Source organism: Mustela nivalis (genome assembly GCF_964662115.1).
Source record: "Mustela nivalis genome assembly, chromosome: X".
NCBI classification, from domain to species: Eukaryota; Metazoa; Chordata; class Mammalia; order Carnivora; family Mustelidae; genus Mustela; species Mustela nivalis.
In genome coordinates this window covers 70,266,657-70,287,495 of record NC_139040.1, presented here as the reverse complement: position 1 = coordinate 70,287,495, position 20,839 = coordinate 70,266,657, and the positions used below count along the sequence as shown (strand labels likewise).

The following is a 20,839-nucleotide window of genomic DNA, read 5'->3' as shown; positions in this document are numbered from 1 at the left end:
AAAATCTTTTTTTTCAAAAAAAAAAAAAAAGAAAACTACTGGTCTTGTCAACTCTGGCACTGTAAATAGTTGCCTCTGCTTCCTCTTAGCATGCCCCCTCCCCGCCCTCTTCCTCAACTTCCCTTCCTTCCTTCTTTTTTTTGGCCTTCTTCTCTTCCCTTTCCTTCCTCTGTGCCTCTCTTAGTGCTCATGAGCCCTGAGTCCAGTCTGGCGCTGCTTTTCTCTGCCCAGGGTGATTGTGCAGGGGCCTCGTTCCAACGCTGGGCAATAATTTTAGGTCCCTGGCTTGGCCAGATAGTGCTTGCCAGTCGTGTGAACAGAGACCCTGGAGCCAGGCATTTCTGCCCAACCCTCGAAACTATAATCAGGGCGGGGGTGATGGCACCAAGTCCAAAGGGCAGTTGAAAACCTTTTGTTGTCATCTGGAGAAACTAGGGAAGGTCAAGAACGCCAAGTGTAGGCACATCCTTAGAGAGAAAACCTCACCTTTCCCACTATAGGGTGTAGGCCCTGACCATTGAGGAAGCTGTGGGCTGAAATTCTGCTTAGAGGCCAAAGCCCTCTAAAGGGCCATTCTGCCATGGAACTCCTCAGAAAGGACTAATGAAAGGGCCTTATTTGGCCAGAGACGGGAGAAGCAAAGGCTGATAGGAGCCGAGTGCTGAGATCTGGATCCAAAGCCTCCACTGGCTTCCCTGCCCCCATTGGGCCCTAGTCACCTGGGCTGTTGCCTTCAAGGGGCTGCTACGGGCCAAACAGACACAAATCCCTGCCCTCACGGAGCTGACTCCTTAGGGGAGACAAAAACAAAAACAAAAACAAAACAAAAAACAAAAACAAAAAAAAACAAAAAAAAAAGTAGAACAGACAGATAGCATGAAGCATAATGAAGAAAAGGGAAGCTGGAAAGAGGAATGAAGGGGAGATGAAAGCAGAGAGCAGTTTTAAATATAGTGGCCAGGGCTTTCACTGAGAAGGCAACACTTCAGTGAAGGACTGAAGAAGGTGAGGCAATGACTGCTGAGATAGCTGCGGGAGAACATTTCAAAGAGAGGGAAGGTCAATGCACGGGCCCTGAGGTGTTTGAGGAGCAGCAAGGAAGTGGGTCTGGCTGAACAGAGAAATGGAGACAGGGAGGGGAAATTCTAAGAACTTCAGCTTTTGCTCTAAGTGAGATGGGAACCAGCACAGGATTTGCAGGCAAGAGAGGAAGGAGATCTGACTGAACCACATTAAGACAACCTGTCGGCTATGAGCCTGAAACAGACTTGGTGGGGGGGAGGGACGGGCAAGGACAAAAGTGAGGAGACTGGGCAGGAGTTTCCTACAGTGACCCAAAGGAGGGACAGTATGTTTTGAAAGTCAAGCTAGCAGGACTAGATGTGGGTAAAAGCATGAGAAGGAGCCCTCTGTGTGCCAGGCCTTGGATCAAGTTCAGGGCACATAGAACTAGGATGGCCAGGGCCCTACCCTCCAGGAGCTCACAGTTCAGGAAGGCCAATAGATCCTACAAGATGTTCTAGTGTGCAAACAATTCCAGGGGCCCACAAGAGCTCAGGGGGAGGTCTGGACCCCAAACGCTTAAGGCGCAGAGACAAACCAATCTATAGAGGCTGGGAAATAGTCCAAAATGTGGTCCAAGGGTCCCAGAGAGTCTCAGATGTAGGCAAAAAAAAGGTGGTGGGCCCTTGGGCTGTGGCGAGCAGCCTGATTTCTGCCCCAAAGTCACATATTCTTTTTTTCTCAGGGCTGGAGGGAAACTGGAGGCCTTCGAAGCGAGTCCCCTATGGGACTCCTCTGTGAAACAGTGCCCCAGCCAATCTCTTATTTGCTGAGTCAATCAAGAAACCTGGATTAGTCATCCCTTAATTTGTGCCAGGCCAGGCTGAGTTGACCAGCCATTCTCTACTATCCTATAGGATTTACAAGACTTTCTGGGTAAAAAGACAAGAGGGAGAAGTTGCAGCCCTAGGTCAGGGCAAAGTCTGGGAACTGGGTTGGTACTAAAGGCATGGCTAATTTCCCCCATTGAAACCATTTTCCTGACCAAGCCCCTTTACCCTTTCACCCTGGCCACCTCCAGAGGCTCAAGACTTCTCTGCTCCCTGGTTCTCTGGAGGGCAGGGGTGCAGGACTATGCTGAGCCAAGCCAAGGATCACGAGCTTGAGGAAGGGTTGCTGGAGCAGAAGCCAAGGCTTCCCCAGCTGAGGGATATAGGCCTTTTGGCCCTGGGAGGAGCCGAAGTTCCTTGGCTCGTGTCTGAGGCTGGACACGAGGTCTACACTCCTTAAACCAAAGGCATGTGGAGGGCTCATGAATCATGTGTCATTTAATCTACTAGTACAGATCAGTACTCTGGTAGTTTAATCTACTAGTACTCTCTGTTACCATCTTACTTCACATACTCATGTCAGAAAGTGTACTGGCAATTCCAGATTCCGGGAAGGCCTAGAAATACCACCAGCACCACCACCAACAAGAACTATCATTTATTAAGTCTTTTTGTGTGTAGGCACTGTGCTGGACACTTTGCATGTATTTTCTCATGTAAAGTCCCGTAGCCAGCCAATGAGGTTGTTGTTATTAGTATGCCCATTTCAGACAAGAAGAAACTAAGGCTCAGAAAAGTTGAGTTCCCTACCCAGTGCACATAGCTAGGAAGAAACAAAACTGGCATTCAAATCAATCCAGGAACACATGCCCATTTTGGTTAAGGCTAATTTAACTACGAGCCCAGAGTCATGAACCGGAAGCCCCCTGGCTACTTCTAGTGGAGAGGAGCAGAAAAGGATGGAAGTCCCTCTTGCTGGGACTGTCTTGTCCTCTCCTCCCTCACCCCTCCCCACCCCACTCCACTCAGCCTTCCCTCCTTCCTGGGTTTCTCTTCCCTCTTTGCTGGTTACACGGAAGCTGTGGAGACAAGGGCAAGGGGACTTCCATCTGCCAGATCTAGAGATGTAAGGGCTGGGGCCAGGGGGATCCAGAAGGGGAAATGTTTTAGCTTGAAGATCCAAGATAGAGGAGGGGAGACTGTGGAGGAGGGTGTCCCAGGGAAAGAAGATCATGCTACAGACTTGGGCAAAGCCCCCCAAAGCTGCAATGAGGGTCTGACCTGACTCCAAACCACTGTGGTCTGGCTCCTTCTTGTTAGCAAGGAATGATGAATTTGAGAAATTACTGGAGGAATTGGGGGAAACAATGAATTTCCTCATCCACACTCAGGGTGGGATTGGGGAGTAGGGAGCCTTCCCCAAAGGCCCTGAGCCCCATTCTTCAAAATTCCTCACAAATGCCTTATGGGGTGGGTACTGTTACTAGCCCTACTTTTCAAATGAGGAAACTGAGGTATAGAAAAGTTTAGGAGCTTGCCTGAAGAAACGTAATAAGTGGCAGAGTTCCGATGTGAACCCAGGTAGTTTTGCTCTGTGGCCTTCTGCCAAACTCCCTGTCTATGGCTCGGTGGGAGACTACCTCAGAGGACCTGGCTGAGGTGCTCCCCAAACTCCTTCTTCAGTGGACAGAGGAAAGGGGCCAAGATCTGGGAAGGCCAGCTCTGCCATTCACCATCCATAGTGGAGCCACAAGCAAGCGAGTGAGCCTCAGTCTTCTTGTCCGTAAAATGGGGCCAAAAAATGACTCCAGCAAGGTTGTGTATGAAAGTGTCTCTCCCTGCTCCCCAGGAATAACAACTGGCTCAGTCCTACCTTGTTAGACCTCCGACTGGGCTTGACTAGGGACTGCTTTGTGAGTCCCCCAGATTCCTGCTAAGTGCTGTCTTACTGTGGCCAGCACCATGGGTTGGCTGAACTGGGAGAGGTGGGGCTAGTGGGGGGGTGGACCTGAGGTCTGGCTCTAATCTCCTGTCTTGGTTCTGGGTTCTGACTTTAACAGGAGCCCAGACCCAACCTTGCCTACCGCTGCTCTTGGTTGCTGGGTACACTTTCTAGTGCTTTGGTGACCTGTCCCCTGAAGCCCTGAGGACTGGGCTCTGCCTTGCCTTTGCTGATCTCCTATAGGGCTGGACTCCAACCTCCCAAGCCCTCCTGGGGTCCTGCTGCCACCTCCTCACTTTGCCAGTTGCTGTGTCCTCCCTCAGACTTCCTGTGCCACTGCAGAGCCCACAGCTCCCAGCTATGGTCCCCCCCATTGGCTGTGGCCACAATCCTCCAGACAAAATTGCTGTGCAGAGGGAGAACTTGATTCTTGGGGCACCTTGGTGGGTTAAGCCTCTGCTTCCAGCTCAGGTCATGATCCCAGGGTCCTGGGATCCAGCCCCGCATCAGGCTCTGTTCAGCGTGGAGCCTGCTTTCCCCTCTCTCTGCCTACTTGTGATCTCTCTCTTCAAATAAATAAATAAAAATAAAAATTTTTAAAAAAGAACTTGGTTCTTATCCTCTCCTCACTGGTGAATGGGTGAGGCACCATAACATAAGAAAAAAGAAGCAAGGAGCTTCCTACTTCCGGGTGCAATGGTCAGAACTGGAAACACTTCTACCCACCACAGGCATGCCCTCAAGTCGTTCCTTCCCGGGCCCAGGGCCTGGAAAGAGTGCAGGAGTGCAGGAGGCTGCTTCCCTGTCCAGTAGAGGCCATCTTCTTCGTGCCTGGCTCCAGGAGGTAGAGGTCAAATCCCAGCCACAGAGGAGCAGAGCAAAGCAGGAAAGAAGGGGAGGAGGAAATTTGAAGAGTCTGGCAGTGGAGGAGCTTGGGCCAGGGCTGGGGGGGGTGTTGGGGTGTGAGGAGGAGGGGCTAGGCCCAGGGCTATTTCTGTACAATAATACAGGGGAAGAGGGCCAAGCTGACAGGACAGTGATTAGTCTTCAGGGAGCAAAGACAAAGATACTGCCGGTGAGCCTGGGGCCGGAGAAGCTGGCCTGAGGCCCAGTCCGGTGGGCTGGAGCAATGATTTCAGAGGCCTGGAATCTGAGGTGAGCTGGGCCCATAGACAGGGAGCAAGGAAGGTGGGAACAGGGAGAGAGGAGCCAACCATCTTCCTGGTCCCACCTCCCACACAGGGTGCTGAGAAGGGGGTATGAGCTGGCCTGGTCCTGCTGTCTGCCACCATGGGGTTAACTGGCTGTGTGTGGGGGCAGAGTTTCTGCAATCCACACTTCCTGGGCTCTGGCCTGTGTGTTTGTGTGTGTTGGGGGGGTAGGGGGTGATGGCGTGAGAAAAACCCAGGAACACAAGGCTCAGAAACCTCAGGGGAAGTGTCAGACTTGCTTTTTTTTTTTCCCACAGGATTTCCAGTCATAGGGTCTAGGAGAGGAGGTGTTGGAGGTCAGGGAGTGGGGCGGGCCCGCAAATCACATTTCTGAGGTCCTGAATCTGCTGTGCCTTACGCTGTGCATTACCATGCTGACGCCTCCTGCAGACTAGGTGAGTGATCAAACTTGGTTTGCACAGACAGAACTAAGGGGCAGAGCGGTGAAGTGATTTCTCAAATGTTGTGCCACTGAGAAGTGTCAGGTCCATCCTACTTCAAAAAGCCCAAGTCCATCCTATTTCCAAGCCTGGCTTTGGAGGCAGCATAGCAAAGTGCAGGGTTAGGAGTCCAAGCTCTGCTCTGGGACTATTGGCTTGGAATCTCCCACCTGTTCCCTGCCAGCTGCATAACCTGGGGAAAGTTACTTCACTTCTTTGAGCTGCAGTTTCCTCATCTGTAAAGTGGAGCTAATCATAGGACAGACCTCCCAAGATTGTTTGAAGGATTACAAGAGTTAATATGTGTACGGTGTCTAGAACAGCACATGGTACACAAGAACCCATCCATAAAAACTTGTATGAGTACTCACAGGGGTCCTCCATGGATTCGCTTAGAGGATGGAGTATGGGAGAGGTGAGGGAGTTGTGTGGAGGAAATACAGGACAGAGGGTTGCTCCAATCTCTTTAGAATCAGAGCCCTCCCACATCTGGACAATAGTATCAGGAGTCTTCCAATGGGGAGCCCTTGTGACCCAGGAATTCAACTTCTGGGAATTCATCTTAAGGAAATAATGGGTCAAGAGAGCAAAGACGTATGTACCAGGATGTTCACTTCCAGACTGGTCATTAGAGTGAAAAACAAGGACTTGTTTAAGTGAATTATGGCATATTCATACACAGCCATTAAAAACAATGATGTCACTTTTTAGGTATTGATATGGAAAGAGATTCCTGATACAGTTGTCAAGGGAATCAAAGCAGTTTACCACACCGCAGGTAGGCAGGGTTTGGGAGAAGGGGTGTTAGAAGGTGAGAGTCAGGGAGGGGAACTTAGTCATATTTTTGGACCACATTATATTGGTTTACTATGAACATCTATTACTTTTATAATTAGAAGGGAAGAAACAATAAAGCTATTTCCATTTTTGAAAAATATAATCTCAAAGATCCAGAACCCTCTAAGTGGAAAATGGTCATCCATTTGAGTCCTCTGGGACTTCAGATGAGGATTTCCCTGGGCATGAGTGGTCCAGGGTTTCACATCCTCCCTGTCCTCCCTGCTAAGAAGAAGGGTGGGGGAGTAACAAAAACACCTGGTAGAACCAGACAGTCCTGGCATCTGCTGCTGAAAACAAAGCTTCAAAACCAACATAACCCTCTCAGGCCTATATGACCATCCATGTTCATTCATTCATTCGACAAATCTTTCTCGAGCACATACTGTGTAACCTGGGCTAAGTGATGAAGATGCAGCAGTGAACAAAGCAGACAAAAACCGGTGCTCTCATGGAGTTCACGTTTCAGTGAAGGCAGGCAGACAATAAATAAGATAGAGGCTCTAGTCTATGGGGTGGTGATAGTGCTCCAGAGAACAATTAATACAGCCAATGAGAAGAGTAAACGTGAGGTGCAATTTAAAATAGAGTGGTCGGGGAGAGCATCTCTGACAAAGTGATATTTAGGTAAACACCTCAAGAAGATAAAGGAGCAAACCATGTGGCTAATTGGAGGAAAAACATACCAAGCAAAGGGAAGCGCACGTATAAGAGCTCTGGGGCTGGAGGTAGTTGGTATGAAGAGATATAGAAAAGAGTCCAAGCAGTGTCAGTAAAGGGGAAAGAAGTGGTAGGTGAATTCAGAGAGGAAATGCGCAGTAAAGCAGGCAGGACCACGCCAGACCAAAACAGAGTTTGGGTTTTACTCTGAGTGAAATGGGAACCAGAAGAGGGTTTTGAACAGAGTAGTGATAACTATTTTAACATGATTACTTTGGCTGCTATCATGCAAATAGGCTGAAGGCAGAAGAGTCAAAGAAGAACATGTGGAAACAAGTGGGGACATTGCTATGAGCAGCAATGACGGTAACCTAGGTGAGAGGTAATATGGCAATGGAGGTTGTGAGGAGTAACTGGAACCATAGCTCCCTTCTGCTTGATATTCTAGGTCCATAGTCCCCACCAAATCCAGAATAAATGAAGCAACCTTTCCTCTTTAGTGAGAATAAGACATACAGTATGTCTCAGTATAGAAATACCCTTCTTAGAAGGGGAACCCTCCTACACGGTTGGTGAGAATGCAAGTTGGTGCAGCCATTCTGGAAAACAGTATGGAGATTCCTCAAAAAGTTGAAAATAGAGCTACCCTAAGACCGAGCAATCGTACTACTGGGTATTTACCCTAAAGATACAAATGTAGTGATCCGAAGGGGCATGTGCCTCCAAATGTTTGTCAGCAATCCCTACAATAGTCAAACTATGGAAAGAATCTAGATGTCCATCAACAGATGAATGGATAAAGAAGATGCGGTATATATATACAATGGAATACTATGCAGCCATCAAAAGAAATGAAATCTTGCCATTTGTGACAACGTGGATGGAACTAGAGGGTATTACGCTTAGCGAAATAAGTCAATCAGAGAAAGACAGCTATCATATGATCTCCCCAATATGAGGAAGTGGAGATGCAACGTAAGGGGTCTGGGGGGTAGGAAAAGAAGAAATGAAACAAGATGGGATCGGGAGGGAGACAAACCATAAGAGACTCTTAATCTCACAGAACAAACTGAGGGTTGCTGGGGGGAGTGGGTAGGGAGAGGGTGGTGAGGTTATGGACATTGGGGAGGGTATGGGATATGGTGAGTGCTGTGAAGTGTGTAAATCTGGTGATTCACAGACCTGTTCCCCTGGGGCTAATAATACATTAAATGTTTATTAAAAAATTTAAAAAACAGATGAATGGATAAAGATGATGTGGTATATATATACAATGGAATGCTATGCCGCCATAAATAAATGAAATCTTGCCATATGCAATGACGTGGATGGAACTAGGAGGTATTATGCTAAGCGAAATAAGTCAATCAGAGAAAGACAATTATCATATGATTTCACTGATAGGAAGAATTTGAGAAACAAGACAGGATCATAGGGGAAGGGAGGGAAAAATGAAACAAGACGAAACCAGAGAAGGAGACAAACTGTAAGAGACTCCTAATCTCAGGAAACAAACAGTGTTGCTGGAGGTGAGGGGGAGGGATAGGGTGGCTGGGTGATGGACATTGGGAAGGGTATGTGCTATGGTGAGTGCTGTGAGTTGTGTAAGACTGAAGAATCACAGATCTGTACCCCTGAAACAAATACATTCTATGTTTAAAAAAAAAAAAAAAGAAATACCCTTCTTAGCCCCTCTCAGCCCCAACCTGATCCCAGGGCTCCACCTACATTTCCAACCTAGGCTAACACTGTCCACTTCAAGAAAGCATGGGCTTTTTTCTGTTTGGTTCATTGCTGTACCTTCAGTGCCTACCACAGAGTTTGGTGCTTACTTGACACTGAATGAATGAATGAACAAATGAACAAAGAGTATTGTGGAAGTCTAGAGGAGAGAGAAGGAACTCAGCCAGATGGTGGGAAAGGAGAGGGATGGAGATAGGTGGGCTTATCTGACCTGCTGACTCAGCCAGACCCTGCATAGCAATCCCAGGCCTCAGAACACACACATAGGCTCAGGGGGGGCCCTTCCCTCCTTAGCCTGGCGGAGTGGGTATAAGTATGAATGTTAACTATCTCATTGATTGGTCACAGGAGAAAGCGAAGTGGCTGCCTCACTTTCTCACTTGAGGAGGATCACTTCTATCTTAGGAATAGGAAAACAAATCTAGAAGTGTAAATAGAGTCAGGGTCCTGACTGGGAAACAGGAAGTCTGGATAGACAGAGTCCAAAGCGTGGGTTCTGGAAAACCGGAAGAAACAGTTTTTCACCCTGCTTCTCTGTTCTCCACTCTCCTATCCCTGCCCTCCTGGCACAATCCTCCTGCCTCCCCTAGGAGCCCCATTCCCATTCAATAATATGCCTTCCCAAACTCTTTGTTTTCCCTCCTGCTAATTGTTCTTCAGATTCTTCGCCAGCCTTCTCATTCCTTTGAAAACCCTTCTCCTTTCCCACCATCTAACTGAGCTCCTTCTCTCTCCTCTAGACTTCCATAATACTCTTCATTCATTCGTTTGTTCATTCATTCATTCATCCATTCAGTGTTACTACAGTAGCAAAAACTCCCCTTAATCTTAAAACTATCTCTAACCTCCTTTCTTACTAGCAATTTAATTCTCTACAGACACCACTGCCCTCATCTCTGTAGTCTGCTATGGAAGACTCACTTCCCCTCTAATTCAAGAGAAGAGCAGATTGGCTGTCTCATCAAATCATAGGTACACCACCATTTTCCTCCTATGTTATCCATCAGTATGTAGGGAGTTATTACTAATGTGATCCAGGGCAGGTCCTACAAAGATTTACCAAGCATACTACCAATAAGATAGGGAAGGAACTATCCCTCACTATTGTTTATTTTATACCTTCTTATTCATTGGTCATTCAGACTTCAAGTTAAGCATGGCAGAATGAATGAACATATTTGGCACTATTCCCTCCCCAAGTCCCACTAAGATGACAGTAAATGGATTTTAAAAAGACATCAAGTTAAAGGACTAAGAGAACAGAACTGGAGAGAGCCAACTGCAACAAAGTGTTGGAAGCCGGAAAGCAGATGAAGAGGAACAGAGAAAAGGGACACCCAAGATGGCAGTAGGGGAAACCCAGAAGCAGGCTAATTTACCCCAATTTACCCCAGAAATGTTTAGGAATTGAAACTCACCAGGTACCTCTGAAAATGGGGGCATATTTGGGGCTGTAAACAAGTAGATTGGTTCAAAGTATGTGTAAGAAAAATTAGATATCTGAGTCTCTTCTTCAATATTGGCAGAACACCAGAGGTTTACTACCCAGAGAGGCTGGATGTGCCTGGATGAGGCTGGAGGAGTCAGCCTCAGCTGAAGAAAAGGATGCATCACATGAACAGGAGAATCATGTGATAATCTACATACTGAACAGAGAGACCTCCTACATCCTCTTCCCTCACTCAGTTTCAAAAATACTGGCAAGGTGATACTATATCATCTCCCTTCCCCTGCAAGAGGTCAGAGGCTTTCTCCCTGGGGAATCTGATATTTGGATATTTCCTAAAAAGCCCAGAAAACTCACTCTACTGGGACCAGTTAGAAAAAAACAAAAAACAAAAAATAAACCTATACTCTGCCCACCGAGTTCCAATAAGCTTTTTATCTCCTCACTCTTAAAAATAAGCACACATACAAGGATCACCAGACACTTGAGCAAAGCCTTTAATGTGGGAAACAGACTGAAACAAACAGAAAAATGAATTCAAAGGAAATAGACACAACGCAGGGAGCAGAAATATCTAAACACAAACACCAAACATCTCAGTGGCTTGCAACAACAAAGGGCAAACTTTTGCTCATGCCATATCTTTTCTGTATGCTGACTGCAGTTTTGTTACATGCTGTTTTCACTCCAGGAGTCAGGCTGAAGGAGAGGTGCTATCTGGTGTATCACCAGGCTCATAGCAGAGGAGAAAGCAATATGATAGAATCACACGGTGACTTTCAAAGCTCCTGCTCAAAAGTGGGACATGTCTCTTCCACTCACATTATGTTGACCAAAATAAGTGATGTGTCCAAATCTGATGTCAGCAGAGCAGGAAGTATAATTCTTCTGCAAAGACAGTCCCAATAGATGGAAGTAGCAAATATTTTAGCAATACCAGAATCTATCAGCATCCATAAAAGAAAAAAAATAGAAGGCAAAGAAAAATAAAAGAAAGTTTATAATTTGCCAATATGTAAACATAAGTAAAACATCATATCGAGTTTAGGAAGATAAAAGTTGACAGCAAGTAAACACAAAGACGAATAAATGAAAAAGACGAATAAATGAAAAAAAGAGAAAATTAGGACACTCCAAGAGACCCAGTATCTGAATAAAAGCAGTACCAGAAAGAAAGAACAGAGACAAGAGAGAATGAGAAGCTATCAATTGCATTTCTCAGAATGGAGGGATATAAATTTCTGAATTGAGAGGATACTTCAAGTATCCAGCACAAAAGATTCACAAAGACCAGCAACATGGCACATCTTTGTGAAATTTTAGTACACTTAGTAAAGAGATCTTAAATGGTTCCAGAAAGGAAAAAAAAAAAACAGATGCATACAAAATCTCCAGAATCAGAACAGTATCAAACTCCCTCAACCACAAACTGAAAGCTTGGACATAATGGATTAACATGATCAAAATTTTAGGGAGAATGAGTTCCAGCTCAGAACTTTATACTCAAACTATCAATCAAGGATGTGGATAAAACAAAGACATGTTCAGACTAACAAGCTGTCAAAATATATATCTTGCATGGACTCCTTCCTATGAAGCTACTGTAGGATGCAAGCCAACACTAGGAACCCAGGAAACAGGGAAGCTAATGTAAGAGGAAGGCAAGGTGATTCTTCAAATGGAAGTAAGAGGAAAAAGTCCCTGAGCAACAGGCAGCTAAGCAGCAGTTCTAGTAGATCTATGGATCACAGAGGGTTCCAGGAAAGGTGGTTCCAGGAGAAGGATGTTTGGACAGACTGAGATGAGATTTACTCTTCTGGCACTGTTTCCCAATGAATTAGTTATAGGTACACAGAAAACCAATCAAACACACACAAAAAACGGAAGCATTAATTGTGAGTAACACAAAAATTATTCAAGAATGGACATGTAATTATAGGACAACTCAGGCCTCAGTCACTCATGTCAGCACTGAATACTGATCCAGCTATATCAGGACTATGGGAAGAAGGGAAACATTTGCACATAGTCACGTGGATGAGAAGAGAGTGAAATCTGCCTTCTAGAATAGAAGTCAATAGATAATATCTAAACCTGAAAAATCAAGACATATCAGTACATAGGGAAGAAATATGGAGAAAAATATCAGAAAAAATATTTTTCAGCTAAAAGGGATGAAAACATTTACCTCTAAATGGTAGGAACTGGGCATAGAAAGTAGTAGGGCGGGAATCTTCTTTTTGTTTTGTTTTTTTTTTTAATAGGTCTGAGCATTAGAATAAAAGATATTTGTTCAAGTCTGGTTTTTGGTATAAACCTTCTAAACTATATACATTGATAAAATGCCTTTTATAATTTATTTTCCTAACTAATTGTGAGGTTAAATATCTTTAACGTGTTTATTGGCCGTATTTGTAGTTCCTCTTCTCTAAATTTCCCGATAATATCCTTTGTCTGGCTATCTTTTGGGCATTTTGCTCTTTTAAACCCTTATTTCTACAAGTTCATTATAAATTATAGATTCAAACATTAATTCATTCAACAAATATTTATTAAGCACCTATTATTTGCCAGGGACTGTACCAGGTATTGGGGATTTAGTAAGCAACAAGACAGGCTAAGTCCTTGATCTTATAGAGTACATGTCCTAGTAGGGTAAGACAGAGAACAAGTGAACAAATATGCAGACATGCTGCTTTCTGATAAGAGTTAGTGCTCTGAGGAAAATGGAAGAGGGTGACAAGATGGATTGTGAAAGGTGGGTTGTGGCTTTTTGGATTGGTCAGTCTGAGAAGGCCTGTCTGAGGAAATGAAATTTGAGTCATCAAGGCCTCATGAAGATTCACAGACACATGTAGCATTTCAGAAAGGAAAAGGAGAACAAAAAGGAGAAGAGAGGTGAGGAGAGAAGGGGAAAGGAAAGGAAGTGAAAGGAAAGGAAAGGTAAACAAAAAAGAAAAGAGGGGAGAGGAGGGGCTGAGAGGAGAGAAAAAAGAAAAAGAAAAGAGAAAAGAAAAAGAAAGAGGAAAGAAGGGTGCTAAAGAAATAGAAGGAAAACCGCCGTGGATAAAACTTGCCAATCATTTCCACAATCTGTCACTTGTGTTTAACTTTGTTAATGGTACCTAATGTTATACAGATTATTCCAGAATTTTGATGCCAGCAAATGTATCAATCTTTTCATTTAGATCTTTTGCATTTTGTGGATTCTTTAAAAGAAAAATTTCAATAATATCAATATTATAACCATAATATTGCTATTATACTAACTATATCATATAATTATAATGATATCAATATTATAACCATAATTTTCAATGTTTTACAAGAGTCTTATATTTTACATTTTGTGCTTTTAATTTGTCTGTAGTCTGAAGAAAATATTTTTTCCTAAATAGACAGCCAATCACCTGAATACCATTTGTTGAATAGACAGTTTTTTCCCTCTGATTCGAAAGGCCACCTTCATTAAATACTAGATTACCTCATATCCATGGACGTGTTTCTAGTCTCTATTCAGTTGCTTTGTTCTATATCTCTTTCGCTGTGCTAGGTCTGATTATTGGGCCAGTAATCCTGCCTCAGGCCAAATTGCCTATTCAGAGCCCTTGTCCATGTTGATTGGTCTGAGTTTATGCCACACCCATTGTTAACTGTTTTGAATAAGAGCTTTAGCACACACTTTTCATTCTAAAGAATGCATAAAATATTTTGATATATGGTAAAGCAAGTCCCCCTCTCCATTATTCTCTCCTTTCAAAATTGTCTTAGCTATCCTTGCACATTTTCTCCCCTGCATGAATTTCCTAATTAATTTGTCAAGTTCTGTGAAAACGCCTGCTGGAAATTTGACTGTGATTAGATGAAATTTTTGGAATAGCTTGGGAAGAATTGATATCTTTACAATATTGATTTTCCCATCCAGGAACATATATATTTCATCATTTATTTATATCTCCTTAAATGTTCTTTTATCGTCTTCTTTTTACATATCTGGCATTTTATAAAATAAAATTTTATAGTCTTCTTTTTATATATCTAGCAGACTTCTTATTTGTTTTTTTCTTAGACATTTTAAAGTTTTGTTGCATTTCTGAAAGGAACCCATTTATCTATTTTATTTCTAATTGGTCTTTGCCAGTTTCTATTGATTTTTTTTTAAATAAACTTCATTTTAGGACAGCGTTAGATTTATAGAAAAGTTCTAAAAATAGTACAGAGTGTCCATATACCCCACTCCTCATTTTCCCTATTTTTTAAACAATTTACATGACTATGGTACATTTGTCACAATTAATGAACCAATATCAATACATTATTAACTGAAGCCCATAGCTTATTCATAATTTCTTAATTTTTCCCTAATGTCCTTTTCCTGTTCCAGGAACCCATCCAAGATACCATACTATGTTTAAGTGTCATGCCTCCTTAGTTTCTTCTTGACCGTGACAGTTTCTCAGATTTCATGTTTGATGAGTTGGGCAGTTTTGAGGAGTACCGGTTCGATATTTTGTAGAAAGTCCCTCAATTATGATTTATTTAATGCTTTTCTCATGATTAGACTGGGGTTATGGGTGTGGGGGAGGAAGCCCACAGAGATAAAGTGCTGTTTTCATCCAACATATAAAGAAAGCAATCAGTAAGACTTACCACTGTTGATGTTACTTAACTGTGACCATCTGGCTGAGGTGAGTTTATCAAGTTTGTCCACTGTAAAGTTACTTTCCCTTCCTTCCATACTGTACCCTTCGGGAGCAATGACTGTGGGCAGTCCACACTTCAAGAACGGGGAGTTATGCTTCACTTCCTTCAGGCCAAAGTATTTGCATAAAATATTTGGAGTTCTTATGCACAGGAGATTTGTCTCTTCTCTATTTATTAATTTAGTCATTATTACTATCAGTATGAACTTATGATTATTTATTTTATAGTTTGAGCTATAATCCAATACTACTTTATTTTTTTGTCCAAATCTGCACTTCAGCCATTGAGGAGTGTTCTTGCAGTTGGTTCCCATGCTCCTTTTTTAACCTCCTCCCACCAACAATGTGTGAGTTTTCACGGGCACATGTGTGTGAAATGCACATGTTATTTTCAGAACTCTACATTTTTTATATTGAAGGATAATTAACATATAGTGTTTTATTAGTTTCATGTGTACAATATAATAATCTGACCATTCTATACATTCGTCATTGTTCATCATGATAAGTGTGCCCTTCAACTCTTTTATCTATCTTACCCACCTCCTCACTCACCTCCCCTCTGTCAACCACCAGTTTGTTCTCTGTATTTAAAAGTCTTTTTTTTTTTTGACTCTTTGTCTCTTTGTTTTGTTTCTTAGACTTTACATATGAGTGAAATCATCTGACATTTGTCTTTCTCTGACTTATTTTCCTTAACATTATACCTTCTAGGTCCCCCTATGTTGTTGCAAATGACAAGGTTTTATTCTTTCTTATGACTAATATTGTGTATTTTATTAATATATTTATAAATATATATTTATATACATAAATATAAAATATATTTTATAAGTAATGGCTATTAGCCATTATTTTGTGGCTAATATAATATATATTATAATACATAATATTCTAGCTAATATTATGACTAATATTAGGTACCACATCTTCTTTATTGTGTGTGGGGTTTGTTCGTGTGTGTTTGTTTGTTTGTTTTTTGAATACTTTCTTTCTTTGTGACACTACAAGATGCTTCAGGTTTATTTTGTATAATCTGGCTGTAGCCCTAAAATCAGCCACTTCTTTAGGAATCTCTGGTCTCTTTCCTTGAAGGATGATATTAAAAACCAAGATATAGGCCCTAGGTATGCTCACTGCCACCAGGTGTCATTGCTTCTAGGCTCTCTCAGCTGACACAACAATGAAATACCTGTGTTATACTAATCCATGTATGTATACATCTATAAGTAATTCCATACATAACCCTCTAGATCTATATATCAAATTGAACATCAGTTCACACTGATGTCTTGAACTCAAATCCATTAACACATAGCCTCCACCTCTTGCTTATCTGTAAACTCTCACTTCGACAGTGAGAAATTTGGCTCCCACCATCCACCATCCATTCACTTAGTTGTGTGATTGCAATATATATATTTAGTGGTTAGAATTATTAACCTGTACCTCTGTAAGAAACAACCTTATCAACTAGAGTATAGTGCATAGGTACAGTTTCTTTTATATTTAGTCTTACAAAGTATGCTGATTTCCAAAGTTACTGTGTCAATAACTCTTCCCCTCTTGTCCTTCAGTGAGATGGTCTCATGCATTTACAATACATCTAGATTATTTTTGTCACATTCTGCATTCCACCCTGGGATCCCCAATCTCCTAAATGGTTTTTTAAAATGTATGCATTAAGGTTCTCTATAAGTTGTGTAAAGTTCTATGGCTTTTGAAAAAGGCACTTATATATCCACCATTACATATCATAAAAATATTTCACCACCCTAAAAATTCCTAGTGCTTCACCTATTCAACTCTTACCCTCTCCCTTTGAGCCCCTGGCAATTATTGATCTTTTTTACTCTAAGATTGTTACTATAGCTTTGCCCTTTCCAGAATGTCACATAATTCAAATCATTTGAATTGTGGCCTTTTTAGACTGGCTTCTTTCAGTTAGCAATATGCATATAAGATTATCCCATGTCTTTCTGTGACTTGATAGCTCAGTTCCTTTTAGCACTAAATAATATTCTATTGCCTGGATGTACCACAGTTTATCCATTCAGTTATCGAAGAAAAATTTTCTTGTCTCCAGTTTGAGGCAATTATTAATAAAACTGCTATAAACATTTGTGTGTAAATTTTTGCATGGATATAAGTTTTCAAATTAGTTTGTTCAATACCTAGAACTGTAATTGCCAGGTTATATGTTAAGACAATGTTTAGTTTTGTAACAAATTGCCAGGCTGTCTTCTGAAGTGGCTGTGCCATTTTGCATTCCCCTCAGCAATAAATGAGCATTTATTAACCCACATTACTCACCAAGAATTGTTATTGTCAGGTTTGGGGTTTTAGTTATTATTTTATTAAGATTTATTTATTTATTTTAGAAAGAGAGAGCCAGTGAGTGTGGAGAGGGGCAGAGGGAGAGAGAGAGAGACTTTAGCGGACTCTGCACTGAGCATGAAACCCAACACAGAGCATGATTTTACGACCCTGAGAAGCCAAAACCAAGGGTTGACACTTAACAGACTATGCCAACCAGGGCCCTTGGGTTTTAGTTATGCAAATAGGTATGTAATGTTGTTTAAATTTGAAACTCCATAATGATAAATGATGCTGAACATATTTTCATATGCTTATTTGCTGTCTATAGACCTTCCTCAACAAAGTGTCTGTTCATATCTTTCATCCATTTCTATTCTTTTATTTAAAAGAAATTAAAGTTTTGGGATGCCTGGGTGGCTCAGTTGATTAAGCCTCTGCTTCAGCTCAGGACATGATGCCAGGGTCCTGGGATTGAGCCCCGAATTGTGCTCCCTGGACAAAAGTGCAGGGCCAGATGGCTTCATAGGTGAATTCTACCAAACATTTAAAGAAGAGTTAATACTTATTCTTCTTAAACTATTCCAAAAACTAGAAAAGAAAGGAAAACTTCCAAATGCATTCTACTGAAGCTAGCATTACCCTGGCACCAAAACCAGATTAAAAACTCTACAAAAAAAGAGAAGTACAAGCCAATATCCCTGATGAACATGGATGCAAACTTTTTCAATAAAATACTAGCAATCCAAATCCAACAATGCATTAAAAAAAAACATTCACCAAGATCAAGTGGGACTTGGTTCAATACTCACAAATGAATCAATGTGATACAGCACATTAATAAAAGAAATGTTAAGGACCATAAGATCCTTTCAATAGATGCAGAAAAAGCATTTGACAAAGTACAATATCCACTCATTATAAAAACCCCTCAACAAAGTAGACTTTAGAGAGAACATACCTCAACATAATAAAGGCCATAAATGAAAAACCCACAGGTAATATCATCCTCAATGGGTAAAAACTGAGAGCTTTTTCTCTATGGTTAGGAACAAGACAAGGATGTTCACTTTCACCACTGTTATTCAACACAGCACCTGAAATCCTAGCCACAGCAATCTGACTTATCAAACTCAACACCCAAAAAACAAATAATCCATGTCCAAAAGACATGAACAGACACTTGTCCAAAGAAGACATACAAATGGCCAGCAGACCCATGGAAAAATGTTCCACATCACTTGTCATCAGGCAAATACAAATCAAAAGCACAATGAGATAACCTTATATTAGTTAGAATGGCTAAAATTAACAAGACAGGAAAGAACAAGTGTTGGCGAAGATGTGGAGAAAGGGGAACCCTCTTATACTGTTGATGGGAATGCAAGTTGGTACAGCCACTCTGAAAAACAGTATGGAGGTCCCTCAAGAAGTTAAAAATGGAGCTATCCTACAACACAACAATTGCACTACTGAGTATTTACCCCAAAGATACAGATGTAGTGAAATGAAGGGACACTTGCACCCCAACGTTCATAGCAGCAATGTCCACAGTAGCCAAACTATGGAAGGAGCTGGGATATTCTTCAACAGATGAATGGATAAAGAAGATATGACTTGTTTACACAATGGAATATTACTCAGCCATCAGAAAGGATGAATATCTACCATTTACATCAACATGGATGGAACTGGAGGGTATTATACTAAGTGAAATAAGTAAATCAGAGAAGCACAACTATCATATGGTTTCACTCATATGTGGGATAAAGGGGATAGTACAGAGGACAATAGGGGAAGAGAGGGAAAATTAAATGGGAAGATATCAGAGAGGGAGACAAACCATGAGAGACTCTTGACTCAGGGAAAGAAACTGAGGTTGCAAATAGGGAGGTGGGTGGGGAGACAGAGTAACTGGGTGATGGGCATTAGGCAGGGCACATGATGTGATGAGCACTGTTATATGTAGCAAATGTATCATTGAATATTATATCAAAAACTAATGGGGGCGCCTGGGTGGCTCAGTGGGTTAAAGCCTCTGCCTTCGGCTCAGGTCATGACCTCAGGGTCCTGGAATTGAGCCCTGCATCCGGCTCTCTGCTCAGCAGGGAGCCTGCTTCTCCCTCTCCCTCTGCCTGCCTCTCTGCCTACTTGTGATCTCTGTCTGTCAAATAAATAAATAAAATCTTTAAAAAAACAAAAACAAAACAAAAAACTAATGGTGATGGGGTGCCTAGGTGGCTCAGTCAGTTAAGCAGCTGCCTTTGGCTCAGGTCATGATCCCAGAGTCCTGGGATAGAGCCCTGCATCGGACTCCCAGCTCAGCGGAAAGCCTGCTTTTCCCGCTCCCTCTGCTTGCATATTTGTACATTCTCTGTATCTCTCTGTAAATAAACAAAATCTTTTTTAAAAAACTAATGATGTACTGTATGTTGGCTATTGAATTTAAACTGAAAAAAAAAAAAAAGAAAGAAAGGCATCCAAATCTGCAAGGAAGAGATAAAAGTTTCACTATTTGCAGATGACAATACTTTCTATATAGAAAACCTGAAAGACTCCACCAAAAACTAGTTGAACTGATAGACGAATTGACGAATTCAGTAAAGTCTCAGGATACAAAATCAACATACAGAGATCTGTTGTATTTCTATACACCAATAATGAAGCAGCAGAAAAAGAAAGTAAGGAATCCATCCCAAACTGGGCACAATTGCACCAAAAATAATGAAATCCCTGGGAATAAACTTAACTAAGGAGGTGAAAGACCTGTACCCTGAAAATTACAAAACACTGATGAAATGAAGATGACACAAAGAAATGGAAAGATATTCCATGATCATTGATTAGAAGAATATTATTTACAAAGTCTATACTACACAATGCACAATCTTTTACCCATTTTAATTGCTTTGTTTCCTTATTTTTGCATTTTGATTTCTTAGTGTGTTTTGGATATAGGTGTTTCTTTTTATTTTTAGTTTTGTTATGTTAGTCAGCATACAGTACATCATTAGTTTTTGATGTAGTGTTCCATGAATCACTGTTTGTATATAACACCTAGTGTTCCATGCAGTCCCTGCCCTCCTTAATACCCATCACCAGGCTCACCCATCCCCCCAACCCTCTCCCTTCTATTTAAACCCTTAGTTTGTTTCCCAGAGTCCATAGTCTCTCATGGTTCATCTCTCACTCCTATTTCTCCCCCTTCATTTTCCTCTTCTCTTAATGTAGGTGTTTTATTAAATACGTGTTTTGCAAATATTTTCTCCCAGTCTGTGGCTTACCTTTTGATTTTCTTAACAGTGTCTTTAAGAATACATGTTTTGAATTTTAATAAAATACAACATATTAAGTTTTTCTTTCGTGGATTGTGCTTTTGGTATTGTATCTAAAAACTCACCACAAACTGAAAGCCACCTATAATTTCTCCCATTTTTCTTCTAGACGTTTTGTGTTTTACATTTAGGTCTATGACCCAGTTTGATTTAATTTTTTTGTGAGAGGTGTAAGTTCTGTGTTTATGTGTTTTTGTTGCCATTGTTGCTGTTTTGTTTTTTTTGTTTTGTTGTTTTGTTTCTGCTTATGAGTTTCCAATTGTTCTAACACCATTTATTGAATTTGCCTTTTCTCTTTTGTCAAAGTTCAACTGACTACATTTGTATGAGTCTATTTCCTAATCTATTCTGTTCTGTTTTCTATGTGTCTATT

General features: G+C 41.6%; 1 long non-coding RNA gene across 1 annotated transcript; it reads left to right on the top strand.

The window, feature by feature from the left end:
• Positions 1–4,472: 4,472 nt before the first annotated feature.
• Positions 4,473–10,523, top strand: LOC309855715. The gene is made up of 3 exons (XR_014306943.1): positions 4,473–4,618; positions 5,243–5,380; positions 10,192–10,523. It is a non-coding gene; the product is annotated as an uncharacterized lncRNA (long non-coding RNA).
• Positions 10,524–20,839: the final 10,316 nt, after the last annotated feature.